A 27,719-nucleotide genomic window follows, 5' to 3' on the forward strand; every position below is an offset into this window, starting at 1 on the left:
GCATCTGTTCAAGCACCTGCCTTGCCTCCCATGTGCGCCAGTCCAGTGTTTCAAGCACTCGCTTCCATTCTCCCCAGGATCCAGCAGACTGCAGTATTCAGAAGCATTAACCGCCTGCCGAAGCCTCTCTTATGTCATCAATGGACATCCAGGCCGTTGTCAGGATGTATACAAATTCTTCTGTCTTCCTTTCCTACTGGCTCAACTCCTGTTGCTCCACCTCCATGGGGTGGCGAGATAGATAGTCTGCCGCATTGGCGTACCCCGGGCGGAATACAAGCTCAATGTCATACTCCTGTAGGGCGAGCATCCACTATTATTTGGATCAGGGGCTTGTGATCCATGACGACCGTCACAGACTTTCCATACACATAGAGGTGAAGTGCTTGCAGCCCCAGAGCACAGCCAGGGCCACCGGTTCTATTTGTGAGTATCTCTGTTCTGTCACAGACAGGGCTATGCTCGAGAAAAGCCACTGGGCGATTATTCCGGACATCATCCAGCTGCATCAGCACTTCCCCAAGACCAAAAGGGCTGACATCCACAATGATCTCTGTCCTTTATCCCGGAGCAAAGGAGGCCATGGTATCATCGGCGGTAAGTGCACTCTTAAGGTCCTCAAAAGCGCTCTGTTCCAGGGCAGTCCACCTCCATGCGCAGTCTTTCTTGGTGAAGTTTCGGAGGGGTTTGGGCATGGTGGCCAATTTTCGTATTAACCTGCCGCAGTATGTGACCATCCCAATTCCCAAGGAAGCTACACACCTCAGACACATTCATGTGAGCTCCTGCATCTTGGATGTCTTCACTTCGCAGGATCCAGTGAAATTCCCCCTTCCCGGAACACAAACCCAAAGAACTCAATCCTCTTGGTTCCATGTGTTAAAATCACTACAAAAAAGGCTGTTTACACATAAATATCGCGGCAAAAAGGCCGTTGTTTTGCCACCGGAATCCATGTAAAGGATGCGGGGGACACCCCCGCAATGCTCAGACGCATTATACCATTTAAGGGAAGCGGGGGACACCCTTGAGACCCCTGATCCACTTAAATGGTATAATGGGGTACACCTTTACCAGGTCAAACCACAGCATTTTTGCAGTGATTTTTTGTAAAGGCAACATTTTTGCTGCGATTTTATTACTGCATACCATCCTCTTCTGCAGGAAGGCCCACTTGCCATTGTGCAGGGTTAGCCCTAGCTGTTGGATACACTTCAGGACATTTTCCAGCCTCTCCAGGTGGTCCTGCTCTGACTTTGCGAACACTGTGATACCATTGTTTATGTTAATGGCACCTATAAGCCTCTCCAGGGCCCCACGGATGGTATTTTGGAAGACCTCTGCGGCTGACAACATTCCAAAGTTCAGGCGTTTGTACCTGTACAGACCTCTGTGGATCGTAAACATTGTGATGTAGCGGGAAGCCAGATCCAACACCAGCCAGATCTGAGGTCCAGCTCAGAGTAATATTTGGCTCTCAGTAGGTGTGCCAGGATGTCATCCAGCGTTGGCGTGATGTGCCTCTCTCTTCTTGTGACCCTGTTTGGGAGAAGCATGTCAACACAGATGAATATTGAGTCTGGCTGCTTGGGATTTCTGGCGATCACAATGGGAGAGACCCACGAGGTCGGCCCTTACACTTCCTTACATCCAACTTCACCAGATTGTCCAGTTCGCTCTCGACTTTCTCCCGCAAGTGGAATGGCACCCGCCTGTGCTTCATCGCTATCGGCTGGACGGTGAAGTTGATGTGAAGGCAGATCTGGTCACCAGTGAGCTTCCCAATACCTGTGAACACACCTGAGTACCAGGGCAGCAGGGACTGAATGACTTCCAGATAGACGCCAAAGGCTAAATTGACTATGTGCAGTCCCTCTGCAGCGGCACAGCCTAGCAGCGTCACGTCGCCCACCTTGGTGACAAAGAATCTGGCTTTTATGGTTGTGTTGTCGTGTTGGAGAGAGGGTATGAAAACACCTTCCAGAGAAAGCAGGTGTTCTCCTCAAACATGTAAATACGCACTTCCATGTCCTTGAAGGATGGGGCACCTGTCAACTGCCATCTCTCAACTGCCGGTAATGTTTCTCCGCCATGACACTCACTGACGCCCCAATGTCAATCAATACGGGAACTGGGGAGTTGCAGAAGCGGACCATGCACTTAGGTTGGCGCCTTTTAGAAGCTTGCAGTTCAGTCATGCTAGATATAAAGGACACGTCCTCCTCATCTTCGTCATCAGGGTAATCCACCTCCAGGGGAGGCTGCTCAACCTGGGCCATTCTTTTGCGCTGGCCTTTGGAATGCCATTCACTGCAGTCTGTTGTGGAATGCCTCGAGGGATTCTCCCTCCTTCTGCGTAGTCCAGGTTCGCCATTGGTGCAAAGTATTCTTGGAGTGCCATCATGGCCGCGTAAAAATTGCTGTCAGCAAGTTGTAGGGTCACAAAGATATTGTGTACGGCAAGGCGGATTAAAGCATGAGCTATTTTTTTGGTAGCGTCATTGTTTTCACCCGTGGCTGCCAGAAACATCTCCAGACACTTCAACCATGCAGACCACCTCTGGCCTGAAGCTGACAGGGCTCCTATGATGTCGAATTCTTGCAGTGGGGCAAGGTAGGCTTCAGCAGGGGCACCTCCGGCATCATTCGCCATGGTTTTCTCCTAATGGGTGACTGCGCAGATGGGTGTGTCACAACCAAACTCACCGTGGGTGGAGAGGCTCAGCTGTGGCCTTGGGCCGGTCAGCAGGTGCTTATCACCAGAGTTATAAGTGGGGGACCAGAGACAGGGCGCACAAGCACTCCAGGCAGGAGCGGCAACCCCTCTACAGGTCTGGGCTAACAGGGCTCTTTGCAGGTGCGTGGCGCACGAACCTTCCTTTTTCTTCATGTACTGCAAACACCAATTAACTGGCACAGACGTTTTCATTTAACTTTGTCTCTTCTTTTCTTTGAAGGAAAAACTGACAGTAGTGAGCAGCAGGGCACTTTAACTCTTTTTGCAGTAGGGCATGACTGTGTGTATACTGTCTCGTTTTTTTTATTTTTCCATTTTTTTTTCTAACTCTTCTGAGGTATGTGCCTCCTACGGATAGGCTGCTCCGTTGGAGACCCACACTAGGAATGTGCAGGAGAGTCAGAAAGGAGACCGGAGCACTCTGATAACACTGCCGGCTGTCCAGGTGATGATCAGGACAGCTCTGACGCAGCAGCTCCTACTGGAGCACGGCCGCTGCGCACCAGACACAGCTCCACCTTCAGCGCAGTCTGGCTGCACGCAGACAGCACTTGCCAGCAGGTAACAGGCTCAGCTGCAGGCATGCGCAGCACAGCCGGCGGAACAGTGGGATTCGGCGCACGGACAGGGTGGCCAACCGTCCCGTATTTTGCAGGACTTGCACGTATTGATGGGGGTTTGTCCCGCGTTCTGCAGACACTCAATGCGGGACGTCCAAAGTCCTGCATTTACGGCACACGCATGCCTTTTCAGTTCTGGGCTTAAACTTCCCTGTGATGCTGGCGCTCAGCCTCAGATAGCTGCTCACTGGATCCGTGCAACACCTTAACACATTGCATTACAATGGGAGCAATTAGGCACTGATGAGAAGGATGAAGGGGCACTATTAGCAGGGACTTTGGCCATTAGGAAATGTAAATGGCAGTGATGAGAAATGGGAAGAGTGCACAATGCATCATGCTGTGTGAAATAAGACTGGTTTTAAAACCCAAGTAATATTGTTTTGTCTCACATTACTTTCCATGGTGCCGGGCAGGATTGGGAAAATAAAGCTAAAGCCACACTTATTTTGCTCAAGCTGTTTCTATAACAATTTAGATCGTGTACGTTTAGTTTATTATGACACACTTGTTTATTATGTTGTGTGCATTATTTTCAAGGCATCTCTTTAAACAAAGCCTTAATAAATATATATCAGCTTAACCTGGAAAGACATGTAGTTAACTTCTTAAATTGCCCACATCCTATGTTTACCCCCTGACCAAAGTGCCTGATCTTGGGCAAATCATGTAATCTCACGGATTCAGTCCATAGTTTATGTTATATTATCATGTTATTATAATAAGCTATTAGAAATAAAATCCCCACTCACTGTTTAATGACTATAGAATTGCTTCATATCTAGTAATAGTGTGATTCATGTTTTTCACACCCCAAAGTGATTTGCCACTTAACGTAATCATTCCAACTTATTCTAAAGCCACTTCCCATGGTGCCTCGAAGTATCAAAGACTGATGCTGCTTCTGGCAGTGCCCTTTCTCTGACTCACTTTGGTGTCAACACGTATGCAAATTGGGATGTTTGCATATATTTTGGCTCACAGGGCCTGGACACAGCTCTAACAGATGAGGGTCCTGCATCTATAATGGACCCACAGTGGTTTTGTGCTGTGTGTGTTAAAATGCCATCTGATACTAATTTACCCCAAAAGCGGATGGGAGAGGTGAGGGGGCGGAATGACACTATATAGAAACGCGCGCACTGCAGGCCGCTTTCAATGGCTACCACTTCTAAAGTGTCCTGCAAAACCATTTTGTAAAGTTGCCCACCCTACACGCGGATGTATATCCAACGTGGCAACCGCCTCGTCGCCAGTATTATGTCGGGGAGAGCCACGTCCAGGTGACGCCTCCCCGACGAACAAAAGGACACATATACCAGTTCATAGTCTGGTGCCCGGTGCTCATGCATACCTTGTGATACGAGACTGCCCAGTTCATAGTCTAGTGCCCCGTGCTCACGCATACCTTGTGATACGAGACTGCCCAGTTCATAGTCTGGTGCCCGGTGCTCACGCATACCTTGTGATACGAGACTGCCCAGTTCATAGTCTAGTGCCCCGTGCTCATGCATACCTTGTGATACGAGACTGCCCAGTTCATAGTCTGGCGCCCCGTGCTCACGCATACCTTGTGATACGAGACTGCCCAGTTCATAGTCTGGTGCCCCGTGCTCACGCATACCTTGTGATACGAGATTGCCCAGTTCATAGTCTGGCGCCCCTTGCTCACGCATACCTTGTGATACGAGACTGCCCAGTTCATAGTCTAGCGCCCTGTGCTCACGCCTACCTTGTGATACGAGACTGCCCAGTTCATAGTCTGGCGCCCCGTGCTCACGCATACCTTGTGATACAGACTGCCCAGTTCATAGTCTAGCGCCCCGTGCTCACGCATACCTTGTGATACGAGACTGCCCAGTTCATAGTCTGGCGCCCCGTGCTCACGCATACCTTGTGATACAGACTGCCCAGTTCATAGTCTAGTGCCCCGTGCTCACGCATACCTTGTGATACGAGACTGCCCAGTTCATAGTCTGGCGCCCCGTGCTCACGCATACCTTGTGATACGAGACTGCCCAGTTCATAGTCTGGCGCCCCGTGCTCACGCATACCTTGTGATACGAGACTGCCCAGTTCATAGTATAGCGCCCCGTGCTCACGCATACCTTGTGATACGAGACTGCCCAGTTCATAGTCTGGCGCCCCGTGCTCACGCATACCTTGTGATACGAGACTGCCCAGTTGCCCCGTGCTCACGCATACCTTGTGATACGAGACTGCCCAGTTCATAGTCTGGCGCCCCGTGCTCACGCATACCTTGTGATACAGACTGCCCAGTTCATAGTCTAGCGCCCCGTGCTCACGCATACCTTGTGATACAAGACTGCCCAGTTCATAGTCTGGCGCCCCGTGCTCATACATACCTTGTGATACAAGACTGCCCAGTTCATAGTCTGGCGCCCCGTGCTCACGCATACCTTGTGATACGAGACTGCCCAGTTCATAGTCTAGTGCCCCGTGCTCACGCATACCTTGTGATACGAGACTGCCCAGTTCATAGTCTAGCGCCCGGTGCTCACGCATACCTTGTGATACAAACTGCCCAGTTCATAGTCTAGCGCCCGGTGCTCACGCATACCTTGTGATACGAGACTGCCCAGTTGCCCCGTGCTCACGCATACCTTGTGATACGAGACTGCCCAGTTCATAGTCTGGCGCCCAGTGCTCACGCATACCTTGTGATACAGACTGCCCAGTTCATAGTCTAGCGCCCCGTGCTCACGCATACCTTGTGATACGAGACTGCCCAGTTCATAGTCTGGCGCCCCGTGCTCACGCATACCTTGTGATACGAGACTGCCCAGTTCATAGTCTAGTGCCCCGTGCTCACGCATACCTTGTGATACGAGACTGCCCAGTTCATAGTCTGGCGCCCCGTGCTCACGCATACCTTGTGATACGAGACTGCCCAGTTGCCCCGTGCTCACGCATACCTTGTGATACGAGACTGCCCAGTTCATAGTCTGGCGCCCCGTGCTCACGCATACCTTGTGATACAGACTGCCCAGTTCATAGTCTAGCGCCCCGTGCTCACGCATACCTTGTGATACGAGACTGCCCAGTTCATAGTCTGGCGCCCCGTGCTCATGCATACCTTGTGATACGAGACTGCCCAGTTCATAGTCTGGCGCCCCGTGCTCACGCATACCTTGTGATACAGACTGCCCAGTTCATAGTCTAGCGCCCCGTGCTCACGCATACCTTGTGATACGAGACTGCCCAGTTCATAGTCTAGCGCCCCGTGCTCACGCATACCTTGTGATACGAGACTGCCCAGTTCATAGTCTAGCGCACGGTGCTCACGCATACCTTGTGATACGAGACTGCCCAGTTCATAGTCTGGCGCCCCGTGCTCACGCATACCTTGTGATATGAGACTGCCCAGTTCATTAAACACGTAGCACGTCACGGTTTCGTTAAAGGGGCACACAGCACAACTAGTAGAAGAAATCTGATCGTACTCAAGAGATAAGTGAGGGGGAGATGGTGTATGCCCAACAAGAGAACTGCTCCTTTAAGGGACACAAGAAGAAGGAAAGCGAGGAGCGGGAGGACAGAAAAGGAGGGGCAAATAGAGGGGGACGTAGTATTGAGGAGAAATAAAGGAGCTGCTACTCTACATACTCTAGCCTGCCTCGTTATTGTGTGCGAGTAACCATGGGCGTAATTTTAGAGGGGGACAGGGTTTTTTGTCCCCCCAACTTTCATGACACACTATTTTGTCCCCATTCATTTGGCTGGGGCACCTTTTCTTCAGATGTCATGTTCCCCCCAACATTTTCAGCAAAGTTACTCCACTGCGAATACCAGACAACAAAACAATGATATCGGGTCTACATGAGGTAGAGGTGCATTTTTACTTGAGGGACAGCAGGGCAACAATCATTCATTTCCGCCTCTGAAGAAGCTGCTCAGTGCCAACGGCAAGTGCCTGCTGCACTCTGGACCCGAGCTTCAAGGAACTATATACCACAATCTACCCTTCACTACCATGGTCCCCTTCTGGGTTCAGCACCTTGGATACCAAACGCCACGTCCTGGACACACAGGCACCGCGACTATAGTTCAGTGCCTTGGACAGGGCTGGAACTGTTCTGGTGATGAAAATGGTACCTCCTAGTATTGAGGCCAGCCCACTGTTGCCTATGAGAAGGCAATTGCTGTCTCTGCTACTTTACCTACGTTCAGGGTCTATGACTCCTGAAGCATTGGGGCTAATTGATAGTGGTCTACTTTCCACTATATGTTTTTACTTTGTGCTATTATTTTATGTTGAAGAATTATTTATTTTTAAGAAAATCTCTTTAGCTACCCATATGTTCTAAAAGTTAGGCTGGCACCTGTTCATTCAGGAGGCCTGGATTCTAATCCTGACTTCCCCACTTTGGCAACACTGTGTCCTGGTGACTTCTCTCCCATATCTGCCAACATTGAGCCCACTTAGGAATGGGTTAGATGACGGTTTACAATGGTATATTAAATTCATACATGTTTTTTCTGTGATTTTGCTGCATTATAGTGTCTAATTCCAGCCAGCCGACCAGTCTAGGCTATGACGTTGTCATTCGCCCACTGCTACAAAGGGCAAACCAGGGTGGCGCATGGCACCTCTTTTGCCCTTTCAGTGATGTCGCTGTGACCACAGGGATCCCAGGGAGCTCCGGTACTGCTGGAGCTCTGATTGGTCGCTGCAGAGTAGTACAATCCTGACACAGGTGAAGAAGAGCACATGGCATAGTGTGGTAGCGACATTACATGGGGACGGGGCTGAGGCAGAGGGGTCTGGAATAGGCTCGGGCTGAGGTCCAAGTCCATGTCTGAAGGCCTGCTCTGATAGGCCAGTGTGGACTGGTATGATCACTTAGTGTACTGGCTTGTTGGTAGGTTTGATCAATTGCACTGGACTCTTGTGCTGCTATGGATGAGATGGGTCTCCTTAATTGATGGTGTGGTACAGGGCCCTTTTGCTTCTGTGGGTGTTCACCAATGTTCCCGAACTTCCAGACCTAGGTACTGCTTACAAAGTTTATTGTGAAAAGTACAAACTATGATTCGTGATTAGGAGACACTATTCTTGAGACATGGGCCCAATTCGTCTCCCAATACTACCCTGCTCTGGAGCTACGAGATATTGGAGGCAGGTGGTGAGGTCCTGAAGAATACTCTGAGAAGTAACTGCACGACCGCACAGGTTGCTGTGGCAGGTGATGCAGGACTGAGGACGTTGGATGCAGAGGTGCATGGTGGTGGTGCATTGGGAATAGGGGTGCAGGATGCTGGGCGATTCGGGTACAGTGCTGCAGAATGCTGGGAAAAAGAGGATGACACAGAATGAAAATGGCAAGCTTCCGGATGCTTGAAGGGAGGATGCATGATGCTGGGGAAGGAGGGTGTTGAGGCGCAGAATGATTGGGAGGAGGATGCTGGGAAAGAAGGGTGAAGGACTGAAGGATGCTTGGATGGAGGATGACAGGACGATGCTGGATTGAAGGGTGTAGGAATCAGGAAAGGGGACCAAGGCTATCTAGCCTTCGGTATGGGCTGCACTGCCTGAAATCCACTAAGTGGTTTTGTTGAAAGATTTAGAAGATCGTCTCGTTTTGTTACAAGATAATTGGGAATGGTTTGTCCTTCATAATATTATCGAGTCTGTTTTGTTTCCAAAAATTCTTTGGGTTTGTTTAGTCCTTTGTCCGTGCAGATGCAACAACTGCCGATGCATTTCGGACTTCAACATAGTCTTTCATCAGGGAATCCGTTAATAAACTGGTCATTACAATGTCAACCAGTATTGAATCAGGATCCAACAAAACCATCACAACCATTTGTAATAAGCAAATCAATAAAACAATCCTGTGTGTGCAAAGTCAGTAAAGTCATGTGTATGCAATCATGTGTCCAAGGAATGCTTGGAAGGAGGGTGCAAGAGGCTGTAGAAGGAGGACGCTGCGGAAGAAGGGTGTGGGCTGCAGGATGCTTGAAAGGTGGATGCAGGATGTCGGAGAAGGGGGATGCATGATGCTTGGTAGGAGGATACAAGACGCTGGGAAAGAAGGCTGGAGGGTTGCAGAATGCTGGAGAATGACGGTGCTGTGAACAAAAGATGGAGGGCGCGGGCATGCAGTATCCTGGAGAAAGAGGATACTGGGAAAGAAGGGTGCAGGGATGTAGGATGCTTCATAGGAGGATGCAAGATGATGGAGGATGATGATGCTGGGAACGAAGGGCAGAGGGCTGGAGGATGCAGGATCCTGAAGGAGGATGCTGAGGAACAATGGCATAGGGCCGGAGGATGCATGACGTTGATGAATAAGAATGCCAGGAAACAAGGGTGTAGGGCTGCACGGTTTTTGTGGGATGTAGAATCCTGGAGGAGGATGCTGGGAGCGAAGAGGTTAGGGCTGGAGGATGCAGGATACTAGAGGAGGAGGATGCTGGAAAAGAAGGGAAAAGGACTGAAGGATGCAAGCTGATGATGGTGTGGTCTGCAGGGTGCTTGGTGGGAGTATGCAAGATCCTGGAGAAGGAGGATGCTGGGAAAGAAGAGTGTAGCCTGTAGAATGCTTGATAGGAGGATACAGGATGCTGGAGAAGGGGGATGCTGTGAAAGAAGTGTGTATGACTGCAGGATGCTTGCAAGGAGGATGCTGCTGAAAGAGGATTCCGGGAAAGAAAGTTGTAGGGCTGCTTGATGAATGGAAGGAGGATGCAGGATGCTGGTGAATGAGGATGCTGGGAAAGAAGGGTGCAGAACTGCAAAATGCGTGGAAGGAGGATACAGGATTCTGATGAAGGAAGATGCTGGGAAAGAAGAGTGTAAGGCTGCAGGATGCAAGAAAGGAGGATACAGGATGCTGGAGAAGGAGGATGCTGGGAACGAAGGGTGCAGGCCTGAAGGATGCAGGATCCAACAGAAAGAGGATGCTAGAAGAGAAGTGGGTGGAATTGCAGAATGCTTGCAAGGAGGATGCTGCTGAAAGAGGATTCCGGGAAAGAAAGTTGTAGGGATGCTTGGAAGGAGGATGCTGGTGAATGAGGATGCTGGAGAGAGGATGCAAGATGCTGATGAAGAAGCATCCCAGGAAAGAAGATTTAAGGCCTGCAGGATTTTTGGGGAAAGGGTGCAGGATGCTGGATGAGGATGTTGCGGAAATTACACCTCAAAATGTTCAATTTCGTACCGCAATATCCTGGAGGGTCTGATTGCAAATAAGCACCTAGTATCTCAAATCCACTTTTCAAGTGTTCTGCACCTACCTTCACCCTGCCTTCCCAGCATCCTGCATCATCCTTCCATGTATGCAGCAGCTCTACAACGTCCTTTACAGCACCCCACTCATCCACACACTGGGGTTCATGTTCGATGGGGTTGGCATAATATTCATGGAAAGCATAAAAGCCTTGCGTAAGGCTTTTATGCCTTCCATTAAAGTGACCCCCATTTTCAATCATTTATATGGTGGAGTGGAGAGGCCGAATGCAACTTACGTTTCCGTCACGGCCGTCCTCTCCGCCATACAAATGCTTCAGCATTTGCGCCAACCAGCATGGATTTTCATGGCAGTGCAAATGCTGGAGATCCTATGGGGACCCCATAGGGATCCATTCTAAGCGTTATTCTCTGTTCTCGCATGGCAGGCAGCATTTACAATTACAAATGAACGCTCGCTGACATGTTTGCATGTTGGTTAGCGTTTATTTTTAATTGTGAGCACTGCTTGTATGAGAGCAAGGCAAACGGCGCTCACAGTCAAAAGTAAACCCAGCGTTTACTCACTTTGCACTGCAGAATACAAATGTGAAGGGAAGAAGCCAGCGTTCAAGCGTGTATGCTGCCTTTTGCACTCTACATTTCCCCGCCACAGTGCAAATAACCGCTTACGTTACAGGTCCGTGCCGTCAAATTACAGGGAACTCGAAAATGAGGTCCAAGGAGCGCAATGTAGGCAGAGGACGCAGGGTCACGTGACGCAGTGGGCAGGGGTGCAGGACACAGCAGGCTGAGGTCTGCAGGGAAAGGATGCAGGATGCTGTGGAATGAGGGCACAGGTCTGAAGGGACAGGATGAAGGGTGACAAGAGGCTGTATACAGAGAGGTCTGCATGGGGAGGATGCAGAACCAGAGTATGCTGTTACATGTCGGCAGGCATAGGTTTGCAAACTGCAGGGCTGCTGAGTCATAGGTAGGGCTGCGGCCGGCCATAGGTTTCCAGCAGTGCTGGGGTCAGCACAGGTTTGGGGGCGGGTGGGGTCAGAGGTTTCTATGGCTGCAGCCAGGCAGCAGGTTTTGTACTTGTCAAGCAGACACGTGAGGGGATGGTGGGCTCCTCCGAGTGGTCCAGCCAGGGGGATAGGTGTAGGATTTGGAACAGGTGCGGAGGGGTACTGGGCAGCGTTGGGTAGAGAGAGAGAGAGTGGGTACGTGGGGCAGGCTCTGGGGAGGTCGCAGCTGGCTTGTGCTGCTGTTTACACCTCCCTGGGCGCGTTTTCAGCTTGTTTATGTGCAGGGCCCGCTCACCTGCTCCATGCAGCCCCCGGGCGAGGGCGTGTCTCTGCTGCCTGAGTGTGAAGCATCTGGGTTTCCCTGCTCGCTCACAGAGCCGGATGCACACGGATGGTGAATTTCGGGGGCATATGGGCCGCTCAGGAGTGTGTGCAGGCAAGGGGGGGAGGGGTCGGGTAATGGGGACGGGGTGAGAGTGAGTTTACTCTCAACTGGATACAGTTATAGTGCGGTATCGAGACACACAATTGCGTGCAGGCAAGGGGGGGAGGGGTCGGGTAATGGGGACGGGGTGAGAGTGAGTTTACTCTCAACTGGATACAGTTATAGTGCGGTATCGAGACACACAATTGCGTGCAGGCAAGGGGGGGAGGGGTCGGGTAATGGGGACGGGGTGAGAGTGAGTTTACTCTCAACTGGATACAGTTATAGTGCGGTATCTTGCGGATCCACCTCGAACTTTGCAGTGAAATACGTTGGGTGGATATTTCCAGTCTCGAGGCAAAAAACGGACGTTTTATTTTAAAGCAAGCGCACAGTGACTGATCCGCCACAGCAGTGTAAATAATATTAAACATAATATAATAATAATAATAATAATAATAATATAAACAATGCACAGAAACGCTACACCGAAACGATTGTACCTCTTACAAACTTTAGCCTGACCAGTAATAAGCTGATGAAGCGTTTTAAACAAAACAATATTTCACAAACATTTGTTATTGATATAACAAATCAAATGCATTTTCCACAGTACATAAAGTGATAAATAAATAAAACTTTTGTACGTTTAAAAAAAAAACTAATAAAAAAAAACTGGCTTCTAATGCATGGTAAAGGGTCCACAGTTCCCCAGCCACCACCTCCTCACTATTACGCAGGCATCAGAGGTTATTTTGGTTAAAAAAGAGCAGGCCCATGCTTTATCTAACAGAGCTGGCGTGATCATCTCTTATTAATACTGGTCTGTCGCTAGTACAAATCAGGGAGTGGCAGTGTAGAAAGCATGTTTGGCCTAGTGGGTGTACACTGTGTTTAAGTGTGGGCACAGTATGGGCTGCTCGTCAGAGCCACATACACCAAGCATTCACGTGTGCTATTTTATGGACATTGAGCAAATCAGACAACAATAGGCATATGTGCTGTTACATAAGGGAGCAGCACAGAGACGCCATTAATCAACAGGGTGGTCACTTGGGCAGCACACAAATCATTGCTGCACACATATCACTGCATTGATTTGGCATGAACTACTGTCTGCATGGTGTCACACAATGAACTCTGCTTTCCTAATCAATGTGCCAGTCACCTTGAGGTGCCATTTGGTGTGCATGCTAGGCAGTGATTGGCTTGTTTAGAAGATTAAAAGACCTTTGATGCTGAGCGCATGCATTTAGTCCATGTCCCAAAGCAGTCACTAGAATATTTAAGCAAGAAAATGACACTTAACCTTCCCAGGGATGCGCCTTATGCAACTGAAAAGTAATATACAACAAAAGAAAATGTTTTGGTGTGTCAAATAAAGAGACATGAACATAAAGAAAATAGTTTTAAGCTGTTCTGTGTGGCACATTAATTCTCTTTTGCATAGGTTTGATCAGCTAACTGATACTTGTGCTGGCCTGATGAATAAAAATGCCCCATGTTCAGTTTTTAACACTGAAATGTTAAGCACATACTGTATAAAAACAATGGCTTAAGTGAGCCATCACTTACAAGTTGCCCCACTTGAAAGGCTCTCAGCACAAAGAATGAGGGGCACAGGGTGTGTGACTCCAGAGAATCTCACATGCTACTTTTGGAATATGCATTCCTTTGTTTGCATATACCGAACACATCGCGGCCAGCCGCACATGGCAGAGGAACAGTACTCTGCTTAATCTGTTGTCCGGCAAGCTCGGAAGCCCCTTACATTGCCCACCTCCTGAGCTATTTAGATCTGTGCCGCGGGCGGTCACCCGCTCCGCCCGGGCCAAGAAATGGGCTGACTATATTCAATGCAAAATATTCCGCCCGATTAATTTTTCACTGAACTCTAACGCTCGATATTCTTGGCAAGAATGGGAGGTTGACCCCTTGAAAGTGTTTTTATCCGACCTAGTTATGAGGTAAGGAGCGGGTTATGGCCGCTTGCCTGCTGTGGTAGTAGTGCCTGTCAGGGTCTTTTGACTTTTCTGGTGCAGTGGGATTGGCCACCATGCTGAGGGGTGAAGTACGGTGCACATACCAAACGTGTCCTTACCTGGCATGGTTTGGTTGGGAAACGTGTCCTTTTACCTGCTGAGAGTGTGTAGTTCAGGGCCTTTCAGCTGCTATGGGTGGGACAGGTCTCCTTAACTCATGAAGGTGTGCAGGGCAGCACCCTTTAGCTGCCATGGGTGGAACAGGTCTTCTTACCTGATTATGTGTGTTACCGGGCCCTTTTGCTGGAATGGGTGGGACAGATCTGCTTACCTGATGATGGTGTCTGGCAGGAACGCAACAAAACCTACATTTCTGGGGTGGCTAACTGGTGATGGGAGGGGCCACTTCAAAAACTGGATGGGGGAAACGTAGAGGCTCCGCCCCTTCTGTTCATTCGCATCCCCATTCACCATACACTCGCTCATTCACACGCGCACCCAGGCCCCCATTCACCCTACACTCCTTCAGACACACATTACATAGTACATGTATACACTCCTTGAACAAATACATATATAATGAGCTAACATGCAACAATGCTTCCCTCTGCTTAACAAAAAGCAAGTGCGCACATCAGCCCCATTCCCTCCGATGCAGGGCTACCGACTTCAGGCTCAGAGGGGGAGGGTTGGACTGAGTGGGGGGCGGTGCGCAAACAAAAGTCCCATTTAAAGTATAGGGACTTCTACGCAGATGTCCTTTCCTGGGGGCAAGGTGGGGGCTTGGGCCTCGGGGCATCCGCGTACTCTGCGCCACTGCTCGGATGTGAAAGCGCACATACGTTATATGTTGGCTTGCATCCGTGGGGGGGGGCTGGCTGATGTGTGAATTTGATTTTTGTTAGGCAGAGAGTGGATGGAAGCCTTTTGCTTTAAAGGTTAGCTGCGTTTGTGCGGATACATTTATCTGCACGAACGCAGTAAAACCTTAATGTCGCAAGTTTCAGGAAAGGGTTCCCTCACCGTTCTGCTTAACGAAATACTGTGTGGGAGGGACAAACTAACTTGTGTGGGGGCATCCAAGTTCGTTATGTAGTCTAACGAGACCAGTCTAGTGCAGCATCAACGTTACAAGCAGTTCATTCTCTCCTTCACATCTGAAACCACCGACTAAGGATTGCTGTAAGAATGAGCATTCTCCTGACCCCCACCACCCACTCAATTCCAATCATTCCCCTGGCATGCAAGTACTAATAGCACATCACGATTTCAATTGCCTAAAAATGTATACATATGAATGCAGGTGGTAACAATGAAATGCTTTAATTGCTGGGCATTTGTTAACAGCGAAGCCCAGGCGCCGTTTAATGTCTGTGTCCTGTTTTGTACGGCCACGGCACTGTAGGTCAGCCAGGTCGAGTCAACGTCAACATAGCCCAACATGTCGGGGTGGGGGTTGGGGGGGGCTCAATGGTGTTGCGCTACTGGTGTGTGGTGCAAGGACCTTTTGCTGCTATGGGTTGGGTGGATCTCCTTACCTGATGATGTGTGGTACGCGGCCCATTAGCTGCTACGGATGGGACAGTCCTCATAACTTGATGGCGTGGTACAAGGCCCTTTTGCTGCTATGGGTGGGGTGGATCTCCTTAATTGATGGTGTGGTACAGGGCTCTTTTGCTGCTATGGGTGGGGTGGATCTCCTTAATTGATGGTGTGGTACAGGGCCCTTTTGCTGCTATGGGTGAGATGGGTCTCCTTAATTGATGGCGTGGTCCAGGGCCCTTTTGCTGCTATGGGTGAGATGGGTCTCCTTAATTGATGGCGTGGTACAGGGCCCTTTAGCTGCTATGGGTGGGATGGGTTTCCTTACCTGATGATGTGTGGTACACGGCCCATTAGCTGCTACGGATGGGACATCCCTCATTACCTGATGGTGTGGTAAAGGGCCCTTTAGCTGCTATGGGTGAGGCAGATCTCCTTGCTCGGTGAAGGTGTGTGGTGCAGGGCCCTTTTGCTGTTGTGGGTGTGACATCTCCTTGCCTGATAAAGGTGTGTGGTGCAGGACCCTTTTGCTGCTATTGGTGGGAAAGGTCTCCTAAATTGAAGGTGTGTGGTGCAGGGCCCTTTTGCTGCTATGATGAGATGGGTCTCCTAAATTGATGGTGTGGTACAGGGCCCTTTTGCTGTTGTGGGTGGGACATCCCTTGTCTGATGAAGGTGTGTGGTGCATGGCCCTTTTGCTGCTATGGGTGAGATGGGTCTCCTTAATTGATGGTGTGGTACAGGTCCTTTTTGCTGCTGTGGGTGTGACAAATCCTTGTCTGATGAAGGTGTGTGGTGCAGGGCCCTTTTGCTGCTATGGGTGGGACAGGTCTCCTTAATTAATGGTGTGTGGTGCAGGGCTCTTGTGCTGCTATGCATGAGATGGGTCTCCTTAATTGATGGTGTGGTACAGGGCCCTTTTGCTTCTGTGGGTGTGACATCTCCTTGTCTGATGAAGGTGTGTGGTGCAGGGCCCTTTTGCTGCTATGGGTGGGACAGGTCTCCTTAATTTATGGTGTGTGGTGCAGGGCTCTTGTGCTGCTATGGATGAGATGGGTCTCCTTAATTGATGGTGTGGTACAGGTCCTTTTTGCTGCTGTGGGTGTGACAAATCCTTGTCTGATGAAGGTGTGTGGTGCAGGGCCCTTTTGCTGCTATGGGTGGGACAGGTCTCCTTAATTAATGGTGTGTGGTGCAGGGCTCTTGTGCTGCTATGGATGAGATGGGTCTCCTTAATTGATGGTGTGGTACAGGGCCCTTTTGCTTCTGTGGGTGTGACATCTCCTTGTCTGATGAAGGTGTGTGGTGCAGGGCCCTTTTGCTGCTATGGGTGGGACAGGTCTCCTTAATTTATGGTGTGTGGTGCAGGGCTCTTGTGCTGCTATGGATGAGATGGGTCTCCTTAATTGATGGTGTGGTACAGGGCCCTTTTGCTTCTGTGGGTGTGACATCTCCTTGTCTGATGAAGGTGTGTGGTGCAGGGCCCTTTTGCTGCTATGGGTGGGACAGGTCTCCTTAATTTATGGTGTGTGGTGCAGGGCTCTTGTGCTGCTATGGATGAGATGGGTCTCCTTAATTGATGGTGTGGTACAGGGCCCTTTTGCTTCTGTGGGTGTGACATCTCCTTGTCTGATGAAGGTGTGTGGTGCATGGCCCTTTTGCTGCTATGGGTGGGACAGGTCTCCTTAATTTATGGTGTGTGGTGCAGGGCTCTTGTGCTGCTATGGATGAGATGGGTCTCCTTAATTGATGGTGTGGTACAGGGCCCTTTTGCTTCTGTGGGTGTGACATCTCCTTGTCTGATGAAGGTGTGTGGTGCAGGGCCCTTTTGCTGCTATGGGTGGGACAGGTCTCCTTAATTTATGGTGTGTGGTGCAGGGCTCTTGTGCTGCTATGGATGAGATGGGTCTTCTTAATTGATGGTGTGGTACAGGTCATTTTTGCTGCTGTGGGTGTGACAAATCCTTGTCTGATGAAGGTGTGTGGTGCAGGGCCCTTTTGCTGCTTTGGGTGGGACAGGTCTCCTTAATTAATGGTGTGTGGTGCAGGGCTCTTGTGCTGCTATGGATGAGATGGGTCTCCTTAATTGATGGTGTGGTACAGGGCCCTTTTGCTTCTGTGGGTGTGACATCTCCTTGTCTGATGAAGGTGTGTGGTGCAGGGCCCTTTTGCTGCTATGGGTGGGACAGGTCTCCTTAATTTATGGTGTGTGGTGCAGGGCTCTTGTGCTGCTATGGATGAGATGGGTCTCCTTAATTGATGGTGTGGTACAGGGCCCTTTTGCTTCTGTGGGTGTGACATCTCCTTGTCTGATGAAGGTGTGTGGTGCAGGGCCCTTTTGCTGCTATGGGTGGGACAGGTCTCCTTAATTTATGGTGTGTGGTGCAGGGCTCTTGTGCTGCTATGGATAAGATGGGTCTCCTTAATTGATGGTGTGGTACAGGGCCCTTTTGCTTCTGTGGGTGTGACATCTCCTTGTCTGATGAAGGTGTGTGGTGCAGGGCCCTTTTGCTGCTATGGGTGGGACAGGTCTCCTTAATTTATGGTGTGTGGTGCAGGGCTCTTGTGCTGCTACGGATGAGATGGGTCTCCTTAATTGATGGTGTGGTACAGGGCCCTTTTGCTTCTGTGGGTGTGACATCTCCTTGTCTGATGAAGGTGTGTGGTGCAGGGCCCTTTTGCTGCTATGGGTGGGACAGGTCTCCTTAATTTATGGTGTGTGGTGCAGGGCTCTTGTGCTGCTATGGATGAGATGGGTCTCCTTAATTGATGGTGTGGTACAGGGCCCTTTTGCTTCTGTGGGTGTGACATCTCCTTGTCTGATGAAGGTGTGTGGTGCAGGGCCCTTTTGCTGCTATGGGTGGGACAGGTCTCCTTAATTTATGGTGTGTGGTGCAGGGCTCTTGTGCTGCTATGGATGAGATGGGTCTCCTTAATTGATGGTGTGGTACAGGGCCTGTTTGCTTCTGTGGGTGTGACATCTCCTTGTCTGATGAAGGTGTGTGGTGCAGGGCCCTTTTGCTGCTATGGGTGGGACAGGTCTCCTTAATTTATGGTGTGTGGTGCAGGGCTCTTGTGCTGCTATGGATGAGATGGCTCTCCTTAATTGATGGTGTGGTACAGGGCCCTTTTGCTGCTGTGGGTGTGACAAATCCTTGTCTGATGAAGGTGTGTGGTGCAGGGCCCTTTTGCTGCTATGGGTGGGACAGGTCTCCTTAATTAATGGTGTGTGGTGCAGGGCTCTTGTGCTGCTATGGATGAGATGGGTCTCCTTAATTGATGGTGTGGTACAGGGCCCTTTTGCTTCTGTGGGTGTGACATCTCCTTGTCTGATGAAGGTGTGTGGTGCAGGGCCCTTTTGCTGCTATGGGTGGGACAGGTCTCCTTAATTTATGGTGTGTGGTGCAGGGCTCTTGTGCTGCTATGGATGAGATGGGTCTCCTTAATTGATGGTGTGGTACAGGGCCCTTTTGCTTCTGTGGGTGTGACATCTCCTTGTCTGATGAAGGTGTGTGGTGCAGGGCCCTTTTGCTGCTATGGGTCGGACAGGTCTCCTTAATTTATGGTGTGTGGTGCAGGGCTCTTGTGCTGCTATGGATGAGATGGGTCTCCTTAATTGATGGTGTGGTACAGGGCCCTTTTGCTTCTGTGGGTGTGACATCTCCTTGTCTGATGAAGGTGTGTGGTGCAGGGCCCTTTTGCTGCTATGGGTGGGACAGGTCTCCTTAATTTATGGTGTGTGGTGCAGGGCTCTTGTGCTGCTATGGATGAGATGGGTCTCCTTAATTGATGGTGTGGTACAGGGCCCTTTTGCTTCTGTGGGTGTGACATCTCCTTGTCTGATGAAGGTGTGTGGTGCAGGGCCCTTTTGCTGCTATGGGTGGGACAGGTCTCCTTAATTTATGGTGTGTGGTGCAGGGCTCTTGTGCTGCTATGGATGAGATGGGTCTCCTTAATTGATGGTGTGGTACAGGTCATTTTTGCTGCTGTGGGTGTGACAAATCCTTGTCTGATGAAGGTGTGTGGTGCAGGGCCCTTTTGCTGCTATGGGTGGGACAGGTCTCCTTAATTAATGGTGTGTGGTGCAGGGCTCTTGTGCTGCTATGGATGAGATGGGTCTCCTTAATTGATGGTGTGGTACAGGGCCCTTTTGCTTCTGTGGGTGTGACATCTCCTTGTCTGATGAAGGTGTGTGGTGCAGGGCCCTTTTGCTGCTATGGGTGGGACAGGTCTCCTTAATTTATGGTGTGTGGTGCAGGGCTCTTGTGCTGCTATGGATGAGATGGGTCTCCTTAATTGATGGTGTGGTACAGGGCCCTTTTGCTTCTGTGGGTGTGACATCTCCTTGTCTGATGAAGGTGTGTGGTGCAGGGCCCTTTTGCTGCTATGGGTGGGACAGGTCTCCTTAATTTATGGTGTGTGGTGCAGGGCTCTTGTGCTGCTATGGATGAGATGGGTCTCCTTAATTGATGGTGTGGTACAGGGCCCTTTTGCTTCTGTGGGTGTGACATCTCCTTGTCTGATGAAGGTGTGTGGTGCAGGGCCCTTTTGCTGCTATGGGTGGGACAGGTCTCCTTAATTTATGGTGTGTGGTGCAGGGCTCTTGTGCTGCTATGGATGAGATGGGTCTCCTTAATTGATGGTGTGGTACAGGGCCCTTTTGCTTCTGTGGGTGTGACATCTCCTTGTCTGATGAAGGTGTGTGGTGCAGGGCCCTTTTGCTGCTATGGGTGGGACAGGTCTCCTTAATTTATGGTGTGTGGTGCAGGGCTCTTGTGCTGCTATGGATGAGATGGGTCTCCTTAATTGATGGTGTGGTACAGGGCCCTTTTGCTTCTGTGGGTGTGACATCTCCTTGTCTGATGAAGGTGTGTGGAGCATGGCCCTTTTACTGCTATGGGTGGGACAGGTCTCCTTAATTTATGGTGTGTGGTGCAGGGCTCTTGTGCTGCTATGGATGAGATGGGTCTCCTTAATTGATGGTGTGGTACAGGGCCCTTTTGCTTCTGTGGGTGTGACATCTCCTTGTCTGATGAAGGTGTGTGGTGCAGGGCCCTTTTGCTGCTATGGGTGGGACAGGTCTCCTTAATTTATGGTGTGTGGTGCAGGGCTCTTGTGCTGCTATGGATGAGATGGGTCTCCTTAATTGATGGTGTGGTACAGGGCCCTTTTGCTTCTGTGGGTGTGACATCTCCTTGTCTGATGAAGGTGTGTGGTGCATGGCCCTTTTGCTGCTATGGGTGGGACAGGTCTCCTTAATTTATGGTGTGTGGTGCAGGGCTCTTGTGCTGCTATGGATGAGATGGGTCTCCTTAATTGATGGTGTGGTACAGGGCCCTTTTGCTTCTGTGGGTGTGACATCTCCTTGTCTGATGAAGGTGTGTGGTGCAGGGCCCTTTTGCTGCTATGGGTGGGACAGGTCTCCTTAATTTATGGTGTGTGGTGCAGGGCTCTTGTGCTGCTATGGATGAGATGGGTCTCCTTAATTGATGGTGTGGTACAGGGCCCTTTTGCTTCTGTGGGTGTGACATCTCCTTGTCTGATGAAGGTGTGTGGTGCAGGGCCCTTTTGCTGCTATGGGTGGGACAGGTCTCCTTAATTTATGGTGTGTGGTGCAGGGCTCTTGTGCTGCTATGGATGAGATGGGTCTCCTTAATTGATGGTGTGGTACAGGGCCCGTTTGCTTCTGTGGGTGTGACATCTCCTTGTCTGATGAAGGTGTGTGGTGCAGGGCCCTTTTGCTGCTATGGGTGGGACAGGTCTCCTTAATTTATGGTGTGTGGTGCAGGGCTCTTGTGCTGCTATGGATGAGATGGGTCTCCTTAATTGATGGTGTGGTACAGGGCCCTTTTGCTTCTGTGGGTGTGACATCTCCTTGTCTGATGAAGGTGTGTGGTGCAGGGCCCTTTTGCTGCTATGGGTGGGACAGGTCTCCTTAATTTATGGTGTGTGGTGCAGGGCTCTTGTGCTGCTATGGATGAGATGGGTCTTCTTAATTGATGGTGTGGTACAGGTCATTTTTGCTGCTGTGGGTGTGACAAATCCTTGTCTGATGAAGGTGTGTGGTGCAGGGCCCTTTTGCTGCTTTGGGTGGGACAGGTCTCCTTAATTAATGGTGTGTGGTGCAGGGCTCTTGTGCTGCTATGGATGAGATGGGTCTCCTTAATTGATGGTGTGGTACAGGGCCCTTTTGCTTCTGTGGGTGTGACATCTCCTTGTCTGATGAAGGTGTGTGGTGCAGGGCCCTTTTGCTGCTATGGGTGGGACAGGTCTCCTTAATTTATGGTGTGTGGTGCAGGGCTCTTGTGCTGCTATGGATGAGATGGGTCTCCTTAATTGATGGTGTGGTACAGGGCCCTTTTGCTTCTGTGGGTGTGACATCTCCTTGTCTGATGAAGGTGTGTGGTGCAGGGCCCTTTTGCTGCTATGGGTGGGACAGGTCTCCTTAATTTATGGTGTGTGGTGCAGGGCTCTTGTGCTGCTATGGATAAGATGGGTCTCCTTAATTGATGGTGTGGTACAGGGCCCTTTTGCTTCTGTGGGTGTGACATCTCCTTGTCTGATGAAGGTGTGTGGTGCAGGGCCCTTTTGCTGCTATGGGTGGGACAGGTCTCCTTAATTTATGGTGTGTGGTGCAGGGCTCTTGTGCTGCTACGGATGAGATGGGTCTCCTTAATTGATGGTGTGGTACAGGGCCCTTTTGCTTCTGTGGGTGTGACATCTCCTTGTCTGATGAAGGTGTGTGGTGCAGGGCCCTTTTGCTGCTATGGGTGGGACAGGTCTCCTTAATTTATGGTGTGTGGTGCAGGGCTCTTGTGCTGCTATGGATGAGATGGGTCTCCTTAATTGATGGTGTGGTACAGGGCCCTTTTGCTTCTGTGGGTGTGACATCTCCTTGTCTGATGAAGGTGTGTGGTGCAGGGCCCTTTTGCTGCTATGGGTGGGACAGGTCTCCTTAATTTATGGTGTGTGGTGCAGGGCTCTTGTGCTGCTATGGATGAGATGGGTCTCCTTAATTGATGGTGTGGTACAGGGCCTGTTTGCTTCTGTGGGTGTGACATCTCCTTGTCTGATGAAGGTGTGTGGTGCAGGGCCCTTTTGCTGCTATGGGTGGGACAGGTCTCCTTAATTTATGGTGTGTGGTGCAGGGCTCTTGTGCTGCTATGGATGAGATGGCTCTCCTTAATTGATGGTGTGGTACAGGGCCCTTTTGCTGCTGTGGGTGTGACAAATCCTTGTCTGATGAAGGTGTGTGGTGCAGGGCCCTTTTGCTGCTATGGGTGGGACAGGTCTCCTTAATTAATGGTGTGTGGTGCAGGGCTCTTGTGCTGCTATGGATGAGATGGGTCTCCTTAATTGATGGTGTGGTACAGGGCCCTTTTGCTTCTGTGGGTGTGACATCTCCTTGTCTGATGAAGGTGTGTGGTGCAGGGCCCTTTTGCTGCTATGGGTGGGACAGGTCTCCTTAATTTATGGTGTGTGGTGCAGGGCTCTTGTGCTGCTATGGATGAGATGGGTCTCCTTAATTGATGGTGTGGTACAGGGCCCTTTTGCTTCTGTGGGTGTGACATCTCCTTGTCTGATGAAGGTGTGTGGTGCAGGGCCCTTTTGCTGCTATGGGTCGGACAGGTCTCCTTAATTTATGGTGTGTGGTGCAGGGCTCTTGTGCTGCTATGGATGAGATGGGTCTCCTTAATTGATGGTGTGGTACAGGGCCCTTTTGCTTCTGTGGGTGTGACATCTCCTTGTCTGATGAAGGTGTGTGGTGCAGGGCCCTTTTGCTGCTATGGGTGGGACAGGTCTCCTTAATTTATGGTGTGTGGTGCAGGGCTCTTGTGCTGCTATGGATGAGATGGGTCTCCTTAATTGATGGTGTGGTACAGGGCCCTTTTGCTTCTGTGGGTGTGACATCTCCTTGTCTGATGAAGGTGTGTGGTGCAGGGCCCTTTTGCTGCTATGGGTGGGACAGGTCTCCTTAATTTATGGTGTGTGGTGCAGGGCTCTTGTGCTGCTATGGATGAGATGGGTCTCCTTAATTGATGGTGTGGTACAGGTCATTTTTGCTGCTGTGGGTGTGACAAATCCTTGTCTGATGAAGGTGTGTGGTGCAGGGCCCTTTTGCTGCTATGGGTGGGACAGGTCTCCTTAATTAATGGTGTGTGGTGCAGGGCTCTTGTGCTGCTATGGATGAGATGGGTCTCCTTAATTGATGGTGTGGTACAGGGCCCTTTTGCTTCTGTGGGTGTGACATCTCCTTGTCTGATGAAGGTGTGTGGTGCAGGGCCCTTTTGCTGCTATGGGTGGGACAGGTCTCCTTAATTTATGGTGTGTGGTGCAGGGCTCTTGTGCTGCTATGGATGAGATGGGTCTCCTTAATTGATGGTGTGGTACAGGGCCCTTTTGCTTCTGTGGGTGTGACATCTCCTTGTCTGATGAAGGTGTGTGGTGCAGGGCCCTTTTGCTGCTATGGGTGGGACAGGTCTCCTTAATTTATGGTGTGTGGTGCAGGGCTCTTGTGCTGCTATGGATGAGATGGGTCTCCTTAATTGATGGTGTGGTACAGGGCCCTTTTGCTTCTGTGGGTGTGACATCTCCTTGTCTGATGAAGGTGTGTGGTGCAGGGCCCTTTTGCTGCTATGGGTGGGACAGGTCTCCTTAATTTATGGTGTGTGGTGCAGGGCTCTTGTGCTGCTATGGATGAGATGGGTCTCCTTAATTGATGGTGTGGTACAGGGCCCTTTTGCTTCTGTGGGTGTGACATCTCCTTGTCTGATGAAGGTGTGTGGTGCAGGGCCCTTTTGCTGCTATGGGTGGGACAGGTCTCCTTAATTTATGGTGTGTGGTGCAGGGCTCTTGTGCTGCTATGGATGAGATGGGTCTCCTTAATTGATGGTGTGGTACAGGGCCCTTTTGCTTCTGTGGGTGTGACATCTCCTTGTCTGATGAAGGTGTGTGGAGCATGGCCCTTTTACTGCTATGGGTGGGACAGGTCTCCTTAATTTATGGTGTGTGGTGCAGGGCTCTTGTGCTGCTATGGATGAGATGGGTCTCCTTAATTGATGGTGTGGTACAGGGCCCTTTTGCTTCTGTGGGTGTGACATCTCCTTGTCTGATGAAGGTGTGTGGTGCAGGGCCCTTTTGCTGCTATGGGTGGGACAGGTCTCCTTAATTTATGGTGTGTGGTGCAGGGCTCTTGTGCTGCTATGGATGAGATGGGTCTCCTTAATTGATGGTGTGGTACAGGGCCCTTTTGCTTCTGTGGGTGTGACATCTCCTTGTCTGATGAAGGTGTGTGGTGCATGGCCCTTTTGCTGCTATGGGTGGGACAGGTCTCCTTAATTTATGGTGTGTGGTGCAGGGCTCTTGTGCTGCTATGGATGAGATGGGTCTCCTTAATTGATGGTGTGGTACAGGGCCCTTTTGCTTCTGTGGGTGTGACATCTCCTTGTCTGATGAAGGTGTGTGGTGCAGGGCCCTTTTGCTGCTATGGGTGGGACAGGTCTCCTTAATTTATGGTGTGTGGTGCAGGGCTCTTGTGCTGCTATGGATGAGATGGGTCTCCTTAATTGATGGTGTGGTACAGGGCCCTTTTGCTTCTGTGGGTGTGACATCTCCTTGTCTGATGAAGGTGTGTGGTGCAGGGCCCTTTTGCTGCTATGGGTGGGACAGGTCTCCTTAATTTATGGTGTGTGGTGCAGGGCTCTTGTGCTGCTATGGATGAGATGGGTCTCCTTAATTGATGGTGTGGTACAGGGCCCGTTTGCTTCTGTGGGTGTGACATCTCCTTGTCTGATGAAGGTGTGTGGTGCAGGGCCCTTTTGCTGCTATGGGTGGGACAGGTCTCCTTAATTTATGGTGTGTGGTGCAGGGCTCTTGTGCTGCTATGGATGAGATGGGTCTCCTTAATTGATGGTGTGGTACAGGGCCCTTTTGCTTCTGTGGGTGTGACATCTCCTTGTCTGATGAAGGTGTGTGGTGCAGGGCCCTTTTGCTGCTATGGGTGGGACAGGTCTCCTTAATTTATGGTGTGTGGTGCAGGGCTCTTGTGCTGCTATGGATGAGATGGGTCTCCTTAATTGATGGTGTGGTACAGGTCATTTTTGCTGCTGTGGGTGTGACAAATCCTTGTCTGATGAAGGTGTGTGGTGCAGGGCCCTTTTGCTGCTATGGGTGGGACAGGTCTCCTTAATTAATGGTGTGTGGTGCAGGGCTCTTGTGCTGCTATGGATGAGATGGGTCTCCTTAATTGATGGTGTGGTACAGGGCCCTTTTGCTTCTGTGGGTGTGACATCTCCTTGTCTGATGAAGGTGTGTGGTGCAGGGCCCTTTTGCTGCTATGGGTGGGACAGGTCTCCTTAATTTATGGTGTGTGGTGCAGGGCTCTTGTGCTGCTATGGATGAGATGGGTCTCCTTAATTGATGGTGTGGTACAGGGCCCTTTTGCTTCTGTGGGTGTGACATCTCCTTGTCTGATGAAGGTGTGTGGTGCAGGGCCCTTTTGCTGCTATGGGTGGGACAGGTCTCCTTAATTTATGGTGTATGGTGCAGGGCTCTTGTGCTGCTATGGATGAGATGGGTCTCCTTAATTGATGGTGTGGTACAGGGCCCTTTTGCTTCTGTGGGTGTGACATCTCCTTGTCTGATGAAGGTGTGTGGTGCAGGGCCCTTTTGCTGCTATGGGTGGGACAGGTCTCCTTAATTTATGGTGTGTGGTGCAGGGCTCTTGTGCTGCTATGGATGAGATGGGTCTCCTTAATTGATGGTGTGGTACAGGGCCCTTTTGCTTCTGTGGGTGTGACATCTCCTTGTCTGATGAAGGTGTGTGGTGCAGGGCCCTTTTGCTGCTATGGGTGGGACAGGTCTCCTTAATTTATGGTGTGTGGTGCAGGGCTCTTGTGCTGCTATGGATGAGATGGGTCTCCTTAATTGATGGTGTGGTACAGGGCCCTTTTGCTTCTGTGGGTGTGACATCTCCTTGTCTGATGAAGGTGTGTGGTGCAGGGCCCTTTTGCTGCTATGGGTGGGACAGGTCTCCTTAATTTATGGTGTGTGGTGCAGGGCTCTTGTGCTGCTATGGATGAGATGGGTCTCCTTAATTGATGGTGTGGTACAGGGCCCTTTTGCTTCTGTGGGTGTGACAAATCCTTGTCTGATGAAGGTGTGTGGTGCAGGGCCCTTTTGCTGCTATGGGTGGGACAGGTCTGCTTAATTTATGGTTTGTGGTGCAGGGCTCTTGTGCTGCTATGGATGAGATGGGTCTCCTTAATTGATGGTGTGGTACAGGGCCCTTTTGCTTCTGTGGGTGTGACATCTCCTTGTCTGATGAAGGTGTGTGGAGCATGGCCCTTTTGCTGCTATGGGTGGGACAGGTCTCCTTAATTTATGGTGTGTGGTGCAGGGCTCTTGTGCTGCTATGGATGAGATGGGTCTCCTTAATTGATGGTGTGGTACAGGGCCCTTTTGCTTCTGTGGGTGTGACATCTCCTTGTCTGATGAAGGTGTGTGGTGCAGGGCCCTTTTGCTGCTATGGGTGGGACAGGTCTCCTTAATTTATTGTGTGTGGTGCAGGGCTCTTGTGCTGCTATGGATGAGATGGGTCTCCTTAATTGATGGTGTGGTACAGGGCCCTTTTGCTTCTGTGGGTGTGACATCTCCTTGTCTGATGAAGGTGTGTGGTGCAGGGCCCTTTTGCTGCTATGGGTGGGACAGGTCTCCTTAATTTATGGTGTGTGGTGCAGGGCTCTTGTGCTGCTATGGATGAGATGGGTCTCCTTAATTGATGGTGTGGTACAGGGCCCTTTTGCTTCTGTGGGTGTGACATCTCCTTGTCTGATGAAGGTGTGTGGTGCATGGCCCTTTTGCTGCTATGGGTGGGACAGGTCTCCTTAATTTATGGTGTGTGGTGCAGGGCTCTTGTGCTGCTATGGATGAGATGGGTCTCCTTAATTGATGGTGTGGTACAGGGCCCTTTTGCTTCTGTGGGTGTGACATCTCCTTGTCTGATGAAGGTGTGTGGTGCAGGGCCCTTTTGCTGCTATGGGTGGGACAGGTCTCCTTAATTTATGGTGTGTGGTGCAGGGCTCTTGTGCTGCTATGGATGAGATGGGTCTCCTTAATTGATGGTGTGGTACAGGGCCCTTTTGCTTCTGTGGGTGTGACATCTCCTTGTCTGATGAAGGTGTGTGGTG

The 27,719-nt window shown here is 50.5% G+C and overlaps 1 protein-coding gene across 2 annotated transcripts in view; it reads right to left on the bottom strand.

Annotated features, from left to right (window-relative positions):
• Positions 1 to 27,719, bottom strand: part of KCTD7 (potassium channel tetramerization domain containing 7) — a 269,909-nt gene that overhangs the window by 240,027 nt on the left and 2,163 nt on the right. The gene's annotated exons all lie outside the window — the stretch shown is intronic.

This window comes from Ambystoma mexicanum, chromosome 9 (assembly GCF_040938575.1).
Source record: "Ambystoma mexicanum isolate Mex_15411 chromosome 9, UKY_AmexF1_1, whole genome shotgun sequence".
Lineage (NCBI taxonomy): Eukaryota > Metazoa > Chordata > Amphibia > Caudata > Ambystomatidae > Ambystoma > Ambystoma mexicanum.